The following is a 20,919-nucleotide window of genomic DNA, read 5'->3' on the forward strand; positions in this document are numbered from 1 at the left end:
TAGATAAATTGTGTTCTACAAAATTAGTTTAGGCAAAGTTTCGGCCCAAAGAATATTTTAGTGTGATCAAGAAAGTGAAGTTTGTTTAAGATGATTTTTTATCGGATGGTATAATATGGAGTGTATTATAATTTGTACCATACAAATCACTTCAATTCAGAGCTTATGACTCTTTCAATATTTATTCTCTTTCGTCTATTACATGTAATATTATGTTATGCGATCAATGATGTATAAGTTTTGTGCAATTCTTAACAAATCAATTTTCGTATACGATATTATATGAGAATATCAAAATATGCAATAGTTTTATATGTGCGGCATTGCGTATGAAATAAAATGAATAGAGGGACATAAAATATTTTATAGAGTAGAATTCGAAACTATAAAACCGGGCATAAAATCAAAAAAGTTTAGGACTCGGAATATTACGTGTAAATACACATTTTATTTTAGGTCCAGTGTTGTGTTAAATATTAAATAGCAGTTAAGCGAGCTATAAGCACCAAACGAGGTGTGATAAAGATGATGGAAATGAAATTGGTGGAGAGAGCCCCTGAGAGACCCCGTTAAGATAAAACTAAATAATATACCGAGGCAGGGAAAACATTTTGGAAACTATGGAATGTGCGGGAAGGGAATAGAAAATTAGTGTTGGGATGGTTTCGTACACTTTTATCCGATACTTTTTTGCGCGGAAATTCATTTAATGTAATACTAGATGACGCCCGCAACTCCGTTGCGCTAAAATTCGTTTATCGCGCGGGAACCGTACCTTTTTGCGGGACAAAAACTATCCTATGTCCTTTCTCGAGACTCAAAGTATCTCCATGCCAAATTTCAGCAAAATCGGTTCAGCGGTTCGCGCGTGAAGAGGTAACAGACAGACAGACAGACGGACAGACAGCCAGACACACTTTCGCATTTATAATATTAGTATGGAAGTATGGATATACTTTATTGCGATGAAAACGTTTTTCATAAAAAAATATTGCTAACGATTTCGTCACAAAAACTATTCTTCGCCCTTTCCCGGGACTCAATATAATATCTTGATACGAATATATAAGAAAAATCGGAGCAGTGTTTTAGGCGCGAGAGGATACATCATACAATTAATATTATGATCATAATTATAATACTCTAAATAAAAATGTTCTACAATTTTATAAATACTTTATTCTCGAGTGATTGAAATATACGTTGGAATCTAAATCTAATTTCAAAACAGGGATATTGTAGGCTTCTCTGATATTTTAAGAATGAATTGTCCGGCACGTTCTACAAGTGGGCGAGGAGAAGCTACCGCTAGAAATAAATATAATTTTGCTACGAATCGAGATATACAGGATTAACGTGGAACGGTACGTGAACGTGGCACGGTACGTTGACGTGACGTGTAAATTTACTTTAACGTAACGTAAAAATGCACGTCTTTCTTCTCTTTATCTGATTTTAACAATAGCATCAGCAGAATACGTATTGTGCGGTCCACATCTAGATCAGTAGGGAAGAATGTCGCAATTTTACAAGGCATGGCGTCGTACAATGTTGCTATATCGTGATGTTTAAAGTTACGTTAACGTAAATTTGCACGTCACGTCAACGTACCGTGCCACGTTACCGCACCGTTCCACGTTGATGACGTCGTGACGTGGAGATGTGGACAGGCCCCATACAACAAAAAATATTACTGTTATTAAAAAAAATTAAAACCCAATTACATTTTGACATACCTAGTGCTATTCTTACAGTACTATAACATGAATCTCACGACGTCTCTCTAGCTAAAATTTATCAAGCCGTTTAGGAGCCGGAGCTTACAAAACAACTAAACATATTAAGTAACATAACATAACAAAGCGAGTATAAATCGAAAAATATACCCTCGATCCCCATTCTGGCGCAGTCGCGTAAAAAGTAAACTATAATAAGAAGTATAAACTCGAGTGTTAATTATTGTAACAAAACATGTCCTTAAACTGGGTTGAATAGAACTCTTAAAGAACTTTTTCCATTATGATGGAAGAAGAAAAGGAAGTTGTTTTTTTCAATCGCTCAAGTAACACGTGCAAGAGACGAACTTATAAATTTCTTCAGCAAATCGCATGGCAATACATCTTTGTCTAAATTATTTTACATTAAAGGACATCGAGATATTTTAATCTAGGACCTAGGTCATTCGATTAAAAAAAGGCAGTTGTAATAAAAAAGGCAGTTTTGCAGTGTTTTGCTGTTCGTTGTTGATTTTAAAAGCAACAATACTTATTTCATATACAATATTTCACTAATGGTACAGACTACAGAGAACAATACCTACCCGTTCAAAATAATATCATTTTATATGTATTTGAAAATTAATTTATTATTTAAAACTTAATTAGGAAACCCAAAAAGACTTTCCGACATTAAACATACTACAGAATAGCCGCAAAAGCACGTTTTCCGTATTCGATAATCCGTGAGACTACCGCAAACGTTCGTTTTTAGGGTTCCGTACCCAAAGGTTAAAAGCGGGACCTTATTACTAAGACTTCGATGTCTGTCCGTCTCCAGGCTGTAACTCAAGAACCGATAGACTTCTGAATTTCCACAAATTGTGTATATGAGTTAAAATATATTATGTTGCCGCTATAACAACAAATTTAAACTAAAAAATAAATTAAATATATACGGGAGGCTCCCATACAATAAACGTGACTTTTTGCTGTTTTTCGCTCACTATCATATCAATAACGGCAACACAAAGGTACTTTACTTGAAATGTTCACAAAATACTCAGTTGTATATGTACTTTAATAATTAATAATAAAATAAAATAAGTTCAATTATTAAGAGCAGGAGCAAGGGCTCCCATACAAAAACAATTTTATTATGTTTTACGGAGAAAAACGAACGTGTGTGGCAGTTAATGTATTGTCTAGGTACTGATTCCATGCAATCGTATTTGCGAAGACGGAAAACGAATTCGGTAATTGCATACGGAAAACGTATGTATGTATGTATATATTTAAAACTATTTATTTAACAATTCTGACTATTTCCTATTATGGGTTACCTACCTATTCCATTTTTATACCGACCTAGTTAAAGCTCGGAGAGACGCGAAGTACTTTTTAGGCTAAGCTTTGTTAGAAAGAAAATAGCTGGAATACTTCATTCAAAAACTGTTTTAATAAATTATTATAATCTCAAGTTTTTATAACATTTTATATTGAAACACAACATGACGTAAATAAATTTAATTAGGTACTCATAAGCTAGCATTAAATAAGCTAATTGGTACTTATTCAAAAGATAATTATTATTTTGTATCTATGCGTTAGATTAATAAATTGTTTAACAAGAACTAAACAAAAGTTGTATTGGAATTATGTGTAGGTAGATTGAGACCCATATCAGCTATAGGTACTACATATTAATACAATATTGAATATTTAAGTTTAAACTGTACGTTTATAATTAACTAGTACCTGGATGACCGAGCTTTGCTCGGTATAGCAAACACTCATTGACTTCGTGTTACTTAATAACGCCATCTGCTGGTCGTTAAAACAATTAGTTGCTTACAAAATAGTATTATTATTCGCCAATAGATGTCAGGAAGAGTCATATTTTTCAGTTTATCGATTATCGATAAAACACGAATAAAAAGACATTTTCTGAAAATGATTCCTAGCTAGATCGATTTATCGCCCCCGAGACCCCCTATATACTAAATTTCATGAAAATCGTTGGAGCCGATTCCGAGATTCTAATTATATATATATGTATATATATATATATATATATATATATATATATATATATACACACACTGGCAAAATTAGCGGAACATAGGTAAAAAGGGCCAAAACTTGAACTCAAGTGGGTCGGGCTGTCTGAAAGCCTTTTTTATAGCTTCTAAGCTCATTCAAGAAATAAAATATTGAACAAAACTGGCAAGTTGACAGGTTTTTATAGCAATTATGCCCTAATAAGTGTTTTTCGATTATTGACGTTGTAAGTGTTCCTGATAAGAATGGCGTTTTAGCGGGGTGCAAGGTATGCTCAGCTCATTTGATTGTTTGGTTTTTGGAAGAACACATTGCTTAGATACAAAATTAGTGATTTCCCAGAATCTGCGACAGCTAGAGCTGTAACCACGATAGCGAAAGGTCACACCTACCGTTCGGTCAGTCAGGCCTTAGGTGTGTCGGCTTCCGTGGTTCATCGTAACTTTCAACGCTTCAGAGAGACTGGATCTTACGTTCGGAGACGAGAACAAGGCAGATATCGGGTGACAATGGTTCAGGATGACCATTTTGTAAGGAAACAAAACTTAAGAAATCGACCTCAAACTGCTATGCAGACACGAAACCTGTCAGAACAGGTCCAAGATGAACGTGTAAGTAATTGTACAGTAAGAAGAAGACTCAAAGAAGTTAAATTAAACTCAAAAGTGCCAGCAAGGGCACCAAAACTTGAGACAGGACACCGAAGAGCCATGCTAAGATTTGCGCGTGAACATCAAAATTAGACAAGTGAGTGAAATCTTGTGCTGTACAGTGATGGGAGCAAATTCTATGTACATTGTATTGACAGGCGATAAAGAATGTGGATAAATCAGAAGGAAAGCTACAGGCCATCAAACTTACCGGAAACAGTGGCCTATGATGCAGGCTTCGTAATGGTTTGGAGTTGCATATGATTTGGAGCCCGCATGGAGCTGATGATTATAGATGATGGTACTTTGACAGTACAGGGCTATAGCACCGATATCCTGGAACTGCATGGTGTGCCTTTTACATAGTTTTAGGTAGTAATTTCAATTTTATGTGCGTCCATAGAGTAATAAAATCGGACATTATTACCTAAACGATGCTGGCGTAGCCCAGGTGGAGAGGCCAGCGTGGTCTACGGATGTGGATCCGATTGAAGACGTGTGGCACATCAATGGGTGAACGGTACGAGTTAAAACTCCAGCTCCAAAATGTGTCCAGGAGCTCGAGTTGGCGCTACTGGAGGAGTAGGAGAATATCCCACAGGAAAAGATTGACAATTAAAATGCAAGCATGGAATGGCGTATCCAGGCCCTCTTGAGATCCATAGAAGGCATTACACGCTTTTAACATGGCATTTCTTTAATAAAAATGGAGAATTTATCTTAAAAACTTACTACTGAAATTTCAAAGATTTTCTTAATTTTTTGATTTTTGCTGATTTTTTTCTATTTTTCACGTTTTTATGCCCTAAATTTATATAAAATTTATTTTTTAATAATCAATTAGTAAATAAATAAATAAATATATAAAAATCAGTGAACAATTTAAAAAAAATTTGAAAATTTTGTTATGTTCCTCTAATTTTGCCGGTGTGTTTATATATATATATATATATATATATATATATATATATATATATATACATACAAGAATTGCTCGTTTAAAGATATAAGATAATTTATGTATTGTTCTCATATAAGTGGATATTGTATCTTTCATGAGTTATGCTTATGACAAAAAATCTTTAAACCTCAAAATAATATTAGGTAAGTTATTTATAGGTACCTATATTAAAAGGTGCCGTCACAAATTTCTTTAAATAACCAATAATAATTAAAAGCAAGTAAATTAAGCAAAAAAAAAGGCATTTCTTGTTAAATTTAAAATATTTAATAAATCACGTAGAACATTATAATTAGCTAAGTTGCATCTATGTAATGGGTCAAAAGATTTTGAAATTTTGATATTTTCTTCAGGAACGGAATTTCGCAGACATAGCGAATTCTATATTAAACGTATTATGCCAAAGTTGGTTCACAAAAGGTAATAAAAGTTATAATACCAGTCTAAGGTAATAAACTCGAAGGCGCTAAGGTGTAAACGAATCATGTTTATTCTACTCTCATTAAGGCTCTGGAACACGCAAAACGAAGCCTAACGACCATTTTGTGGCCCAAAAGGTAATTTCGAGGCTATGCGACGTTAACTCTGTGTAAATACTATCAATAATTTGTATACAAGTACTAAACTATTTCCCCTGTCCATTTTAATCGCAAAACTTACCCTGTTTTTTTATGAAATAAGGGGGCAAAAGAGCAAACGGGTCACCTGATGGAAAGCAACTTCCGTCGCCCATGGACACTCGCAGCATCAGAAGAGCTGCAGGTGCGTTGCCAGCCTTTTAAGAGGGAATAGGGTAATAGGGGAGGGTAGGATGGGAAGGGAAGAGAATAGGGGTGGGTAGTGAAGGGAAAAGGGTAGGGGATTGGGCCTCCGGTAAACTCACTCACTCGGCGAAAAACAGCGCAAGCGCTGTTTCACGCCGGTTTTCTGTGAGAACGTGGTATTTCTCCGGTCGAGCCGGCCCATTCGTGCCGAAGCATGGCTCTCCCACGTATGTTTTTGTATTTTGTATATTTTTTTAGTAAAACATAGCCGCGTACTGACCAAGCGAGTAGGCCTCGCGAGGCAGTTGCTCGGTCGGCCAGGACGTGCCTCGCCCGAGGGAAACGCATGCGTTGCCTCGCCCGAGCGTGCCGCGGCCCGAGCCAAGCGTTGTCGGTTTTTGTCGATGCTCAAAGGCGCCTCGGTACGTTTGCCGCGCTCACTAGGCACGTCCTGACCGACCGAGCAACTGCCTCGCGAGGCTGCTGCGCGAGGCTGCTCGCTTGGTCAGTACGCGGCTAATAAAGAATTAAAAAATAAAACCGTCATAAAAACTTTAACTAGATGAACCCCAGCAGTAAGCGAGTTGATGACGATATCCTGTTGGTAGTAATACTCTCAAGCTTTCAAACGAACAAAAAACCAGATCAAAATCGGTCATCAATCAATCAAACAGACACACACACAGGCTAAGTAGTGAACATAATATAACAATCTTTTGTTTTCGTCGGGTGTTAAAATGTTATTTGAAATTATTGGCGAAAGACATCTTTAATCTTGACGGATCACAACAAATTCCGGGTCATCACATCTAGTAGCAATTATGCTAAGGTATTATCTTGACATGGACTTTTTAACTTAGTCAAGCAATACCGCAAATCGCAATTCCTTAATAATTTTCGATCAAACGAGTCGACAGGTCGATAAGTTTCTTTGATAATGCTTGAATAGCGATTGTGGCTTTGTTACGTCCACGATTATTACGGTATGGGCAGATACCACAATCATAAATAGCAATTTTGTTTCAAAAATACTACAAATTAATACGAATTCGAGTGCTCGTAGTAACTATAGTATTTAGGTGCTTTAATAATGTACTTAGGTAAAGAAAGTTGATAGGATTAAAATATAATCTTGGATTTTAAATCTTACATCTTAAAACTAGCATTTTTTACTATGTTTCCATGTGTGTATTGGTTTTTTTACGTAGAGGAATCTTGGCAGATATTTTTAATAATAATGTTTAGTTTGAAATCTTTCAGGTTCCATATTGAAGGTTAATAATGTCCTTTGTAATTACAGTTAGCGCTAAGTGTTCTTGATATCGTGGATACTCGACGTCGGTGGCTTCGCTTAAATTAATAGCCACTCTAGTCTCTACCTACAGATATTATGCTCTGATATGATTTATTTTTAAATATAATATAAGAATGGGCTAGTATGAGTGGAAACTCATACGTTCTTCTCTAGAACTATAATTGTATCACAAGTATTTTAATTCTAGTTTATCTATCTGTGTTGGATACAGAATTTTAACTAAGATCATATTTTAAAATCGTGTACTATTAGTATAACCGAGTTTACGACTATCATAAGTTTTCGTTTAAAAGATTTCGCCTTTGTAGCCATAAAACTGCATTTTATGCATATTTCGGTGTAACTTTGAGGGAAATTATTTAAACATGTCAATAATTGTGTATTTTAAAAAATACTCAACAGTACCATAAAACTCAACATCATCGTTTTAATTAGTATGTCTCCCCTACGGTACGGTCGACCCCCTAAAACTAAATATTTTTTTCGAGTATGACAAGACGTATTTTTTTTAAGTTTTAAACATCCAGATCAAAAAAAAATGCCGTCTTCATACCCATACAAATTTCCGATCCGGGAAATTTGTATGGGTATGAAGACGGCTTTTTTTTTAAGTTTCCAGCATTGTTATCATAGAAAAAGTTGTTCATTTTTATGGGCTCATTTGATGGTTTTAAGGATAACGGTGTTCACGCGAACAACCTGTATACTTGCTGGAGAAATATTATGTTTTGTAATATTTTAGCAGTTTCTTACAGTTTTCCACTAACGCTTAGATAATATGACATTATCTAATCCAACCTTTAACATTTGAATCGAAATAAATAATATTTTATCATCAAAAGAGCATCGACCTCCCTACAAACGAAAGGGAGAGATTTATCAATATTTAAGCTACTCTGAAACTCCGTGAAAAAATATCTACTTACAAATTATTAGACCTTTCGACTTTATTTCACGCTTACGAGTTTCCCAGAAACAGTTTTGAAATAAATATTTTGATACGTTTTCTTTTTTGAGAAACTATTCACATTTACTTTATTCTCGCAGACTCGGATTTTATATTTTTGAGCTTTCTTAAAAATTTCAGGAAGGTAAAATTTTACAGTAATTTTATATTTGAGAAAAGTGTAAATTTTATTAGATTTCTAATAATTTATAATAGAACACAACCGACTATTATATGTCACTAGAGATCGCCCAATGGTCGAAATTCGACCTTAGTTTCAATGACATTAGGACTACTACCTATATTTTGTAAAAAATATTGACTTTATCATATTTTTTTCAACTCTTGTCTCTGGGACTTAGCTGATCCCAGACTGGCCGCGTAAGCATTGTCTAATAGTATCTTAGATTCAATAACCTCTGTGGCTCAGTGGTGAGCGCGTCAGTAGCTCAAGCCGGGGGTCGCGGGTTCGAATCCCGCCGACGGAACAAAATTTTTCAATGTTCCCGGGTCTGGCTGTGTATTAAATATGTGTATGATATAATAAAAATCTTAAATATATGTATAGTATAAAAGTATTAAATATATTTCCGTTGTCTGGTACCTGTAACACAAGTCCTTTAGGTACTTAGCACGGGGCCAGACTGACGTGGTGTGAAGCGTCCATAGATAAAAAAAAAAAAAACTATAATCCATTTTCAATTTGTAAACTTGTTGGCAACAGACTTCAACCATAAATAAAAGAGTATAATTCGTATGTACTCGTATAGGCTTGTCACTCAAAAATCTGTCATTTCTCATGACGTGTGTGTGTTGTAGTGTGTGTAATGTTTTATTTGTTAAAAAAATGTATGATAACAGCATAATTTCAAAATAATATTAGTTCGATGCACTCCTTTACCATATAAACTATAACTGTGCAAAATTCCATGCACCTACGTTTCCCCGTTTTTTGTAAAAAGGGTTACAAAGTTTTTCGTTCGCGTATTAATATTATGATAATTCAAGACGTGAGTGGATGAATAGGGTAAGTAACAATATGAAGTTTTTTTGTTTTAATGAGGCTTTAGTACCGATAAAAATATTTGAAACACTCGTAGAAAAAATATGTATTATATGTGTAGCCAGATATAATATTAGCTAGGTTATGAAGTGGATAAGTTACAAGTTTTATTAAAATAATTAGGGATAAAATTAGTTATTGTCGGTATGTTACGAAATGTTACTTGTTCGATTCTTCCATACACGTCTTCAATTACTTTCATGGATGATAATTATAATAATAATAATATCTATGGACGCTTCACACCACGTCAGTCTGGCCCCGTGCTAAGTACCTGAAGGACTTGTGTTACGGGTACCAGACCACGGAAATATATTTAAGACCTTTATACTATACATATATTTAAGATTTTTATTATATAATACATATATTTAATACACATCCATGACCCAGGAACTTTGAAAACTTTTGTTCCGTCGGCGGGATTCGAACCCGCGACCCCCGGCTTGAGCTACCGACATCCCACCCACTGAGCCACAGAGGTCGTCTAATGATAATATTATGGATGTAACTTTACGGGAACAAAATATTCTGTAACTGCAGACAAGATTTGAATAGCCAATCGACCTTAGAATCTTAGAAAGTTGCATAAGAGATTTAACACCGTCCCAAACATTTCCAAGTGGAGACGCTTAGAAGGCGAAACGGCTAACATTCTTCTTCATTCCGAGGGAACTTAACTTTCTGACGCTAAAACTGGAGCACGCTGGGCTGGAAACTTACATCGTAGTTCAATATGTGGCTTGTGGCGACTCCATCTGTATAGCGAGTACAACAATTAAATAGCTTTGCCGTGCAAGAGTTGCTTGGATAGTTTTAATGAAATACCCCACTCAAAGGATTCGGTGAAGAGGTATTCAAATTGAAATGTTTAGTCGGATATTACCTTTAATAAAGTATACTTAAATTTGTTTTAATTGAGCTCGTTATAATTTAACTAAATAATTTTGTTGTAAGTAAAACATTTTATACGTTATAGGGAAGCACTCTTGTCTATTTACATATTGATAATAATATATTATGGGAAGTCTCGCCTAAAAAACACCTGCGGTTAAAAAATTAGTGAGCACATCATTTTGTACAATAAATTAATATTATAAACATAATTAATTATCTACTTACTAATTATTATTCCTAAAACTGTGTAACTGCGTTAATTTCGATTGAAATCGTCAATTTAAATAAAGCACATAATATTATCGTATTCGAGTAGAACATATATATATATATATATATATATATATATATATATATATATATATATATATATATATATATATATATATATATATATATATATATATATATATATATATATATATATATATATATATATATATATGGAGTTTCGAGGGCGATAAATCGATCTACCTAGGAATCATTTTTAGAAAATGTCATTTAATTCGTGTTTTATCGAATATCGAGCAAAGCTCGGTCTAATAGCTAGTAACTAATTAACAGCAACAGCGCGACTTGAAACGATACCAGTTAATTAAATTTTCATTCCACATAATACGAACAAGAAAACATTACGACAAAGTAAAGTAAGTGTTCACTAAACGCTTCGCATGTCTCACCGTTTCCGCTTTTGTGATATTTTATATGCACGGTGTAAAAGCGAGAATACAAATTACACATCTCAAAAGACACTTGCGTATTTCAATTGTTCACGTAGAAAGCAATTTAAGATTTCATTCGAAGAAGTCTAGAGAGAGAGAAGTGTTAGAAAACATATTAGATTTTCTAGCGTCAGAGCTTTATTTATCTCCCAATCTATTCTCTCCGACACCTGACATTATCCAGGGGATTTCGGATCCTTTCCCCGATCACGGCCCGGGATCGCTGACCTACTCTTTATATTTGCAGCTTAATTCCACATTAAGTCTTAATTGGGCTGACTTAATACTTTTAAGAATCGGGGTAGTAACGGGCTTCGATGAGTGACCCCTTATAAATCTGTTTTGGGTCTCATTATAAGAATCCTAATGAAGGAATCACTTGACTTAAAAAAGAAACAGAATATCATCGGATCACGTTGTCAAAAGTGGCTATACAATATACATACTTATTATAATGTCTTGTGAATATTTGTAAATGTTAATTTTACAAAATAATAATTAATGAGGAAAATGTTATCGAAATTCTTCGAACCGAATGAGTGTCCTTTGCAGAAATAGTCAGAAATTAATCAGCTTATGAGAATGAGGCAGATGAGCACACTCATCAGCACTTTACGTCATTCACTTGTCATGTTTCTGCGGCGTAATCAGTTTCCTCACGAACTGAATTTCAAAGATTTAATTTTATAACGTTCGATAAAATAAAATTGTTCATTTCGTTGTGCAAGCCTCATTCATAAAAATATACAAAAGCCCTTAAATTATTTCAACATCGTTGACGACATAAAGGTGTATTGACAAAAATGGCAAAAAACATGACCCAAATGTCGCGAAAGTCAAGTCGAATATATTTACTGATGTACGAGTGTCCCTCGTACGTAATAAAGTGGTTCAAGTCGGTTTAAATATTACAATGCGAGGCTATAAGAGTTTAATAGCACGAGCGGAGTCTTGGCAAACGCCCCACAACCCTATTGTCGAGACACTTTACACAACACAATGTAAATTAGAACTTAAGCGTCATCTAGTTAACTATTACCACCACGACGACATATTTCACGAGAGCTTGTCGTGGATCTCGGGCCTCAAGCTTAAGACGATTATTGGTTTATTTGCTTCAAGAACGTTGTTAATATTTATGCGCGTAATAACGTAGGTAGTAGGTACTCGTTCCCCGCGACTCGATTACTATCGTATGGATATTTTTGGTATTAACCTATATAATATCATGTGAACAGTAAAGGCCACCAAAATTGCAGGATAAAATTTACGCGCCATAAAGAACTTCGTTCCATTACGAATAGTTTACAATATAGAGTACGTGAACAAGAAAATTGAAAATATTGCGACGTAAAACATTATCTTCTTAGTGGATTTACGTTGATGAACGTTTTTGGGAAGTATTCACACAGGGAACAATATAATTTCAGTGACAGAAGGTTGTTGTCCGATTGACAGGAGGACATGAAAGGTTTCCTTGTATGTTGTTCATAATAGTATTTGTCTCGCATTCCGTGTCGAACTAAATTATGAAAACACGAAACCGCCACATCGGCTACAGGACTACTCAGGTAACGTCGGTTCCGTTCTGTTTTCTGTCGTTGCATAACATCATGTAAGCATGTAAAGTTCGAAAACTTTGCAACATGTGAGGTACGGTAAGTGTGCCAAACTAAAACACGATGACATTCTGCTATTACACATGTTAAGGTGCCCATACACGGGACAATGTGTCGTTTCGATCGATCGTCAAGAAAATCGTCCAATCGATCTTTTGAACCTAAAATCGTTTGCGATATTGCTACACACATACAATTTGTCGTTCGATTTTAACATCGAGGAGATAAATCGTTACGATAATTGTACCGTGTATGGCCTACCTCAGAATTGTCGAAGCGAATAACCAAACGGGACATTACAAAAGGTTAAATTATTTTACTAATAAGTAGGTACGATAATTTTCCTAAGAACGTATTACATGAATAAAAAGATATCCCCGTGCGAGTTTCTTACGCCGGTTCTTCTCGCCGGGATAGTTCCCGAACCGGTGGTAGGCACCGTAGCTAATATTAACATTCTGAAAGTATTTTCTTAAAATCTACTCAGAAATAAAACATTTTTTTTATATTTTTTTTTATATTATTATAGCTATCGCTTGTAATTAGCGGAATAGAAATTATAGTCTACTAGCTGTCCCGGTGAACTTCGTGTCACTTTAAAACCTTCCCTGGACTTCTATAAATATTTTAAGACTAAAATAAGTCCAATCCGTCCAGCCGTTTTCGAGTTTTAGCGCGACTAACACATTTGAAAATCCATTTATATATAATACTAGCTGTGCCGATGAATTTCGTGTCACTTTAAAACCTTCCCTGGACTTCTACGAATATTTTAAGACTAAAATCAGCCCAATCCGTTCAGCCGTTTTCGAGTTTTAGCGCGACTAACACATTTGGAAATCCGTTTTTATATATAAGATATAGATATAGATTGAAAATATTTTTTGAAAATAAGTGCAAAACTTTAAGAAAAATCGTCACTACCTAATTTGAAGCTTAGAATTGAGTTTCTGATAATATCGTATCAAATTAGAATATTTAAAGCATTAATAATGTTTCAGAAACAGCAAATTTGGGGCACTCGGATTAAAATTCGAATTCTGAAACTGAAAGCTTTTGATACAAGTTTGTTTAAGAGTAGACTTGAAGCAGGCGAATGGAATTTTGATATTAGAGATATTAGGTTGATATAAAAGGAAGGTAAATTGATTTAGCCGGAAAATACTTGAAATTAGTTAAATATTTTGTTAATAAATGCATTTTGGATACATAACAAAGTTATGCTAATGACTTTGTTTAAAAATAGGCTACAAGAACAGAAGGGTGTCAATTAATAATATTTTTCATTATACACGCAATACTAATACCAAAATATTATACAATCACATACTTATAGAAAAAATCTTTGCGAAAAAAAAGAAATCTATACTCTATACTAATATTACAAATGCGAAAGTATCTCTGTCTGTCTGTCTGTCTGTCTCGCTTTCACGCCAAAACTACAGAACCGATTGTAATGAAATTTTGTATACAGATAGTCTAAAGCCTGAGAAAGGACATAGGCTACTTTTTTATTGAAAAAAAGGGTTGTAAGGGGGTGAAAATACGAAAATTTGTTCAAATTAAGTTAGTTCCAAAAATTCATACTAGATGGCGCCGTGCGTGTCTTACATCGCGCTAACGCTTGCCCAACATCTTTCTATAAGAGGTGGTACCATTGTACATTTGAGTTCCGATTTTTTTCGATTGTTATTTCTTTTTTACGTTATTTAATAAGTCAGTACTATACTATATTATATACAGTGACGTAACCTTAAACCTATAAATGATAAATAGTTTATGGGTAAAGTTGTGTAATTGGGGGACTAAATAAGCTTTAAAATTTGGCATAAAATATAAAGTTTAATTTAAAAAAATTAAATATTATGTGCACACTGCACAGCTGTTTTGATTTAAGGGGTACCAGGGTTTTTTTTATAAAAGCTTTTGACACCAATTTTGTTGACATCGCGCGCTATAAACTGAAGTCATCGCGGACGAAGTCGCGGGCAACAGCTAGTACTAAATAAAGAGCAACTAGAATAATGCCTAACTCATGAGAATGTGAGTTGTGACTGAGGTTGTGACGTATCGGTGACGAGTAGGTATAAAAATGTATCAAAGTTTATGGTCAAATAACTTTTGAATTTAGTGAATAAAAAGTTCCATTACGAGTTCACTTGTAAATATATTATCGAATCTCGATGTCTAGGTAATAAGACTGTATCTAGACATGATACATTACATTAAGCCCGCATTTTACTAAAATTACAAAGCAAAGGTATTAATAAAAATATAAATATTACTGTAACAAAATTGAAAAAAAAAAACAATTATTATTGGCTAAATTCTCGAGCTCGGAATATTAATTTTATCGGTGATACAGTAAAAAAAGAAAAACTGTTTCCATCGTAACCGACGGATTCTCTCGACTCATTACAATACCGAATCAGGCAGTTTGTATGCCAATGGATATTAAATTCGTTTCGAAACGCAAATACACAAAGCCTCTGTAAACAATCGACATTTAGAAACCAAGAAAAGTACTTACCGTCGTAACGAGCAAATGTTACTTTTCATTTTAATAAAATTATTGGCATTGTTCTTTTGTCCGCTATTTCTTTTCAAATAATCTACAAGACGTTTTCTTAACATTAAAAATAAAAAAATATGCTTTAACAAAGAAAACAAATCTAATTAACTTTGATGAAATATTTTTTTACTGTATACTTAACTATACCTATAACGTCAAAAGAATCTGTGCTTACAAAAACATACTAATAAATGAATCCTTATAAGAATTAGGTAGAGGTTATAAAATTTTAATAATAATTATAAAGTTATTTCACTAACTTCACATATTGCAATACCATTTAAAATAAAAAATGCGTTTCTACAATGGATTGAAAATGAATAATGACGATAAGAGAGACCTGAAAATTTAATCAGTCATTCGTAGGCCGAGCATTTACCACAATTTCGCTTACAGTAACATAATGTGAATAGTTAACATTCGTAGTGGTTATTTACGCATAAAGCCTTATCTTGTAGATGTCGGTACCAGTCACAAAAGCTTCAGATATTCTGACATTGACTGAACTCACAATAAAATTAGCTGGTACCGACTTCAAATTATGAAGACTGTAGTATGTACAGAAATAGTTGAGATTTAGACGAATTCTGAAAAAGGCACTATTATAGAGTAAGAGTTATTTTATACTTTTTAGTTCATATTATTATTGTTTTTACCTTGGAAGTCGGTTTTAATTTTTTGTTAAAAATAATAATGTAGTGTGAAGTTCATACGTAGAGATCAAAAGGGTGGATAGAGAGCGTTCGGGTCTGAAATGAACTGTCTCATACAGTCATAGTTCTTTAACCCGACTTCCAAGGCAAAAACAATATTCTGAAAATGATCTAAAAAGTATGAAATAATTCTAATTATTCATTAGCCTTTTTCAAAATTCGACTAAACCGCAACTAATTCTGTACTCAATCTTCATTTGTTTAAAGTCGATACCAGCCCAGAACTGAGATACTTGACATAGCCGGTACCGACTTCAAAATAATGAAAATTGAGTACAGAATTAGTTGAGGTTTAGTCGAATTTTGAAAAAGACTAATGAAGAATTAGAATTATTTCATATTTTTTAGATCATTTTAGGAATATTGTTTTTACCTCGGAAGTCGAGTTAAAATTTTTGTTAAAAATAATAATTTTACTCTTTTTAGTTATCCACAAGACCAAAAAGCTTTATACGTAGATAACCACCACGAAAGTGGACTATTCACATTACATTACTGTAAGCGAAATTGTGGTAAATGCTTGCAGTTATCTAAGCGATGCTGCAATTTCCAAACTTTTATCTTTAAAGGTTCAGGAGTTCTGTTCAGCGCCTTTAGATCCAGAGATACCTTTGTATGAAATTTCACTTATTAGTTATTTGTAACATAATATTATATTTCAGTTACTAGAAACACCATCTTACCCACCATGTGTGTATATAATAAATTTCAAGGATTCCCCTCGATTGCTCATAGATCCCATCATCAGATCACCATAAGATCACCACTTTCGTCATTGTTATAAAAATTAAGATTATATCCTAACAACACAATAATTTTGAAAATCGGCTTACAATCAGCGAAATATTATTATATAAAAATAACTTTATTTCAACATTGAAATAAATGTAATTATTATAATATTATTATACTATTTTTAACTAGGTTACGCGCCGATACTACTAGGAGAATGATCTGAAGTGGTCCAAATGTCCACCACTAACGAGACTCATAATATACAGACTTATTATCCATTAAATGTAGAGTAACTTGCAGCAAGAGACAAATAAAAAATAAGCTGTCAGTAAAAAGTTATTACCATAATATGAAAAATGACTTTTTTATATATTTTCAATATTGATATTGATAATATATAAAAAAGTCATTTTTCATCTATTCATCTATTTCAGTGAAAACATAATTAATTGCCAAGCGGCATGTAATATTTTATGGAATAAAATAGTAAAAAAACTTTTACATTCCATCATAACTTTTTACTGACAGAATATTTTTGGTTTCGATCCAATTATAATTATTCTGTAAACAATTTTATTACATAGGTTCCGTAAATGGACATTTGGACAAAACTCCATACTTTTTATATTACATACTCGTTTATCTAATTGAAAAATGATCGTACCTTTCGATCCTATTACTCGTATATCGGTAATGAGGACCAAGAAGGGTATGAGAACAAAAAGGCTGTATTGACGAAAAATTAAAAAGAACTATTAATGGACGCTGTTAAGCATTAGTGTACTAACCCACATAAAAATTATGTATTGAGTTATGAATGCAGTTATGTTCTTTACATGATTTAGAACAAAACTGCATTCAAAATTTAACAGCAAAAAAATTGTGGGTTAGGACACTAATGCTTAACAGCAACCATTTATAAAATACGTACATTTTACTACTGCATCGACCCTATTCAATTCTATTTAAAATCAGACTCAGTTAGATACAAATCTTATAAGAGGTTGAGATATTTTATTAGAGATAATAAAAAGATTTTAAAACAAAGCCACTCGTTCGCATAAAACGTGTAATACATCTTAATGAAAGTGCCAAGTGGGCATAACAAAGGATTTAATCTTTTTTCTTGTTTGTCACTCGCTGATTTCTTTTTGGTGGAAAGAAAAAATATTACTCTTTTTATGCAGTCGAAAATAAAACACACGATAAACATACCAAGAAATAAAATACGTTAGCCGGAGCAATATAACGTGAAAATGTAAAGTTTTATTTCGTGAGATTTTTCAGCGTGAGTCTTCTTTGGGGACGGAATGGGACTTCATACTTAAAGAATTTTCAAACTTTTGTTCATTACTTTCCTAGAAAGTCTAAGAGGTTAGAACAGGTATCAACACGATCTTACTAACGTGTTAATCTAGATTAGGTGTAAATCTAAATTTTGGTCATAATTAGCTTATTTTATACGATTTATAGTCGAAAGTTTCATTGAAGATATTTTACTGTAAATTGTATAAGTAGTATTTCCTGTACTTTACAATTTTTGGGGTCCCATATCCAAATGGTACAAACGAGACCCTATTACTGAGACTTCGATGCCTGTCCGTCTGTCTCCAGACTGTATCTCAAGAACCGCTATGAAATTTTAAAAGATATTGTAAATATTCTGTTGCCACTATAACAACAAATACTAAAAACAAAATATAATTAATATTTCCCATACAACAAACGTCGTTTTCTTGGCCTTTTTGCTAGATATCAATAATGGTTATAAGTAGGCTCTTGAAATTTTCACATAGTCCTTGATTATATGTGTTCTTTATTAATTTATAAAAATAATTAAATAAAGTTAAAAATTAAGGGGGGCTCCCATACGAAAATTACTCTGGCCTATTTTTGCTCTATAACGGTACGGAACCCTGCGTGAGCGAGTCCAACTCGCACTTTGGCGATTTTATTTTTTGGTGTTACTTAAAGCCAATCACATTTATAAAAAAATCTACGGACAAAGTTGCTTTTTGCTGAGAAATCTTGAGCCACACCTACGAAAAAAGATCAGTGACTAAATGTAATTATGATTTACCTCTCCAATCGAAATAAAATTAACTGTTGTTTCTTCAAAACTTTGTCATTCGTGAGCTTTAAATACTTCCTCTCCATTATTTGACTACTCACTTCCATAATTACTTTGATTGGATTACACCTGAATAAGTTAAAAGCCTTGTCTCGCCTTGCATAATGTTTAATGTAAAGTATGTCAAAGAAAACAAAAGAACTTTGATCTGTGCTATTAACTGACTTGAATCTATACATTTACATTTTATTATAGGTCACTTATCATTTTTATACTTTTGGATTAATGTATAATTATGTGCTATACGTGGGAGAGCCATGCTTCGGCACGAATGGGCCGGCTTGACCGGAGAAATACCACGTTCTCACAGAAAACCGGCGTGGAACAGCGCTTGCGCTGTGTTTCGCCGAGTGAGTGAGTTTACCGGAGGCCCAATCCCCTACCCTATTCCCTTCCCTACCCTCCCCTATTCCCTTCCCCTCCCTACCCTCCCCTATTACCCTATTCCCTCTTAAAAGGCCGGCAACGCGCCTGCAGCTCTTCTGATGCTGCGAGTGTCCATGGGCGACGGAAGTTGCTTTCCATCAGGTGACCCGTTTGCTCGTTGGCCCCCTTATTTCAATTAATGTGTGCACTGTGCAATTGTGCATCAAAAATTTTCTTGACGTATTTAACCAATAAAAGGCCCCATTGATAAGTAAACTCTTGTTTGGAAGCTTGAGAAACCGTACCTTAATCAATGAATGTGTATCGCCTCGCGTTCAGGTACTAACGTATTGTAATTTGAGTTACATTTCATCAAGTAAAATAGCTATTTGAAGCTACACAATAATATGTTACCTTATATTTGAATACCGTACGTATAATATTAGTTACTTAGCTAAGTGTCTTACTAGTCAAACTTGCTCCATTGTGAACACAGCGAATCTATGCTGATGTCTACATATTGTATGTTAGCTTCATAGTCATAAAATAACCAAAATTTAGATAATATTGCGATGGTTACCACTAGTTTATTTTAACAATAAGAGTGTGGTATCTTTTTTAACCGCCCTCTCCAAAAGGCGAATTTAGTGCACGACGTGTTAATTTGTTTTATACCATCAAGTTACTAAAAAGGTTTTGACATGACGGTCTAGACCAGTGGTTCCCAACCTTCTTTTCATGCGGGCCACAAACATGTTTTGGTCTTGGTGTCGCAGGCCGCAACAAATTTTTTTAGGGTTAAAAAATAACATTCTTCAAAATTAACGATTTAAAAGTGGAAAAAAATTAACGACTATCACGTAGAATTTACGCTATTTTGTCGGTGGGCGTGAATTTCAAAATTTATTAACATCACGTGGGCCACAAATAAAGTCGCGGGCCGCATGCGGCCCGCGGGCCGTGGATTGAGGAACGGGTCTAGACTCTTAAGATCTAAACAGTTTAGATTTAGAGCGTAAAAAATAACAATAATATATTATGTATATTCGTCTTGGACATGAGACTGAAACTAAATAGCAGAAGCAATTGCGTATAAAAATCAAGCTTTACTTAATCCCTCCGAAAGCCAATGATTTTAAGAAAATGCGGCACGTACTCGTATAAACTTCCTACTTTGAAAGCACATTTTTTTAACCCGGCGTCATGGGGGCAGAAAAGTGTTACACGGACGTTGGAGTGGGTCTCACATACCCGTGTCTTAGGTATCAAAATTAGTCTAACCTTTTATAATAATCAATTTATTTTATATGTTTATATTAAGTTCAATGTGTATTTATATGAATTAATGAAACATAAATATATTATATAATTTTTAACCATATTTAATAGAGCTTTAAAAAAGAACGACAAAAATCAACAAAATATTTCTCCTCTACTTAAATGTTAGTCTATTACTAATTAACAATCAGTTTTAATTTTTTACTGGCACCTATTTAAAGAATACTAAAATATTTATATAAAAAATTAACAAATAATCACACCTAATCATTATCTTTGGTGCAATCAGCACAGAAAGGTACAACAATATGTTCTAAGCAAATGTGTTTGATGCAAGTTGCAACTTTCGCAAATGAAATAATTCGTTTTACGGTCTTTTTTGGCTGGACAGTCTTGGCATCTTTTGCGAAT

General features: G+C 33.8%; 1 protein-coding gene and 1 long non-coding RNA gene across 15 annotated transcripts in view; both read right to left on the reverse strand.

Moving 5' to 3' along the window:
• The window catches only part of LOC121729849 (neural-cadherin), a 383,323-nt gene that overhangs the window by 65,276 nt on the left and 297,128 nt on the right, over positions 1-20,919 (reverse strand). The window lies entirely within an intron of this gene.
• Positions 3,241-20,153, reverse strand: LOC121729915. Its single transcript, XR_006036037.1, has 3 exons — positions 19,946-20,153; positions 8,163-8,165; positions 3,241-3,252 (listed from the first exon to the last, which is right to left on the reverse strand). It is a non-coding gene; the product is annotated as an uncharacterized LOC121729915 (long non-coding RNA).

This window comes from Aricia agestis, chromosome 1 (assembly GCF_905147365.1).
Source record: "Aricia agestis chromosome 1, ilAriAges1.1, whole genome shotgun sequence".
In the NCBI taxonomy this organism is placed as follows: Eukaryota; Metazoa; Arthropoda; class Insecta; order Lepidoptera; family Lycaenidae; genus Aricia; species Aricia agestis.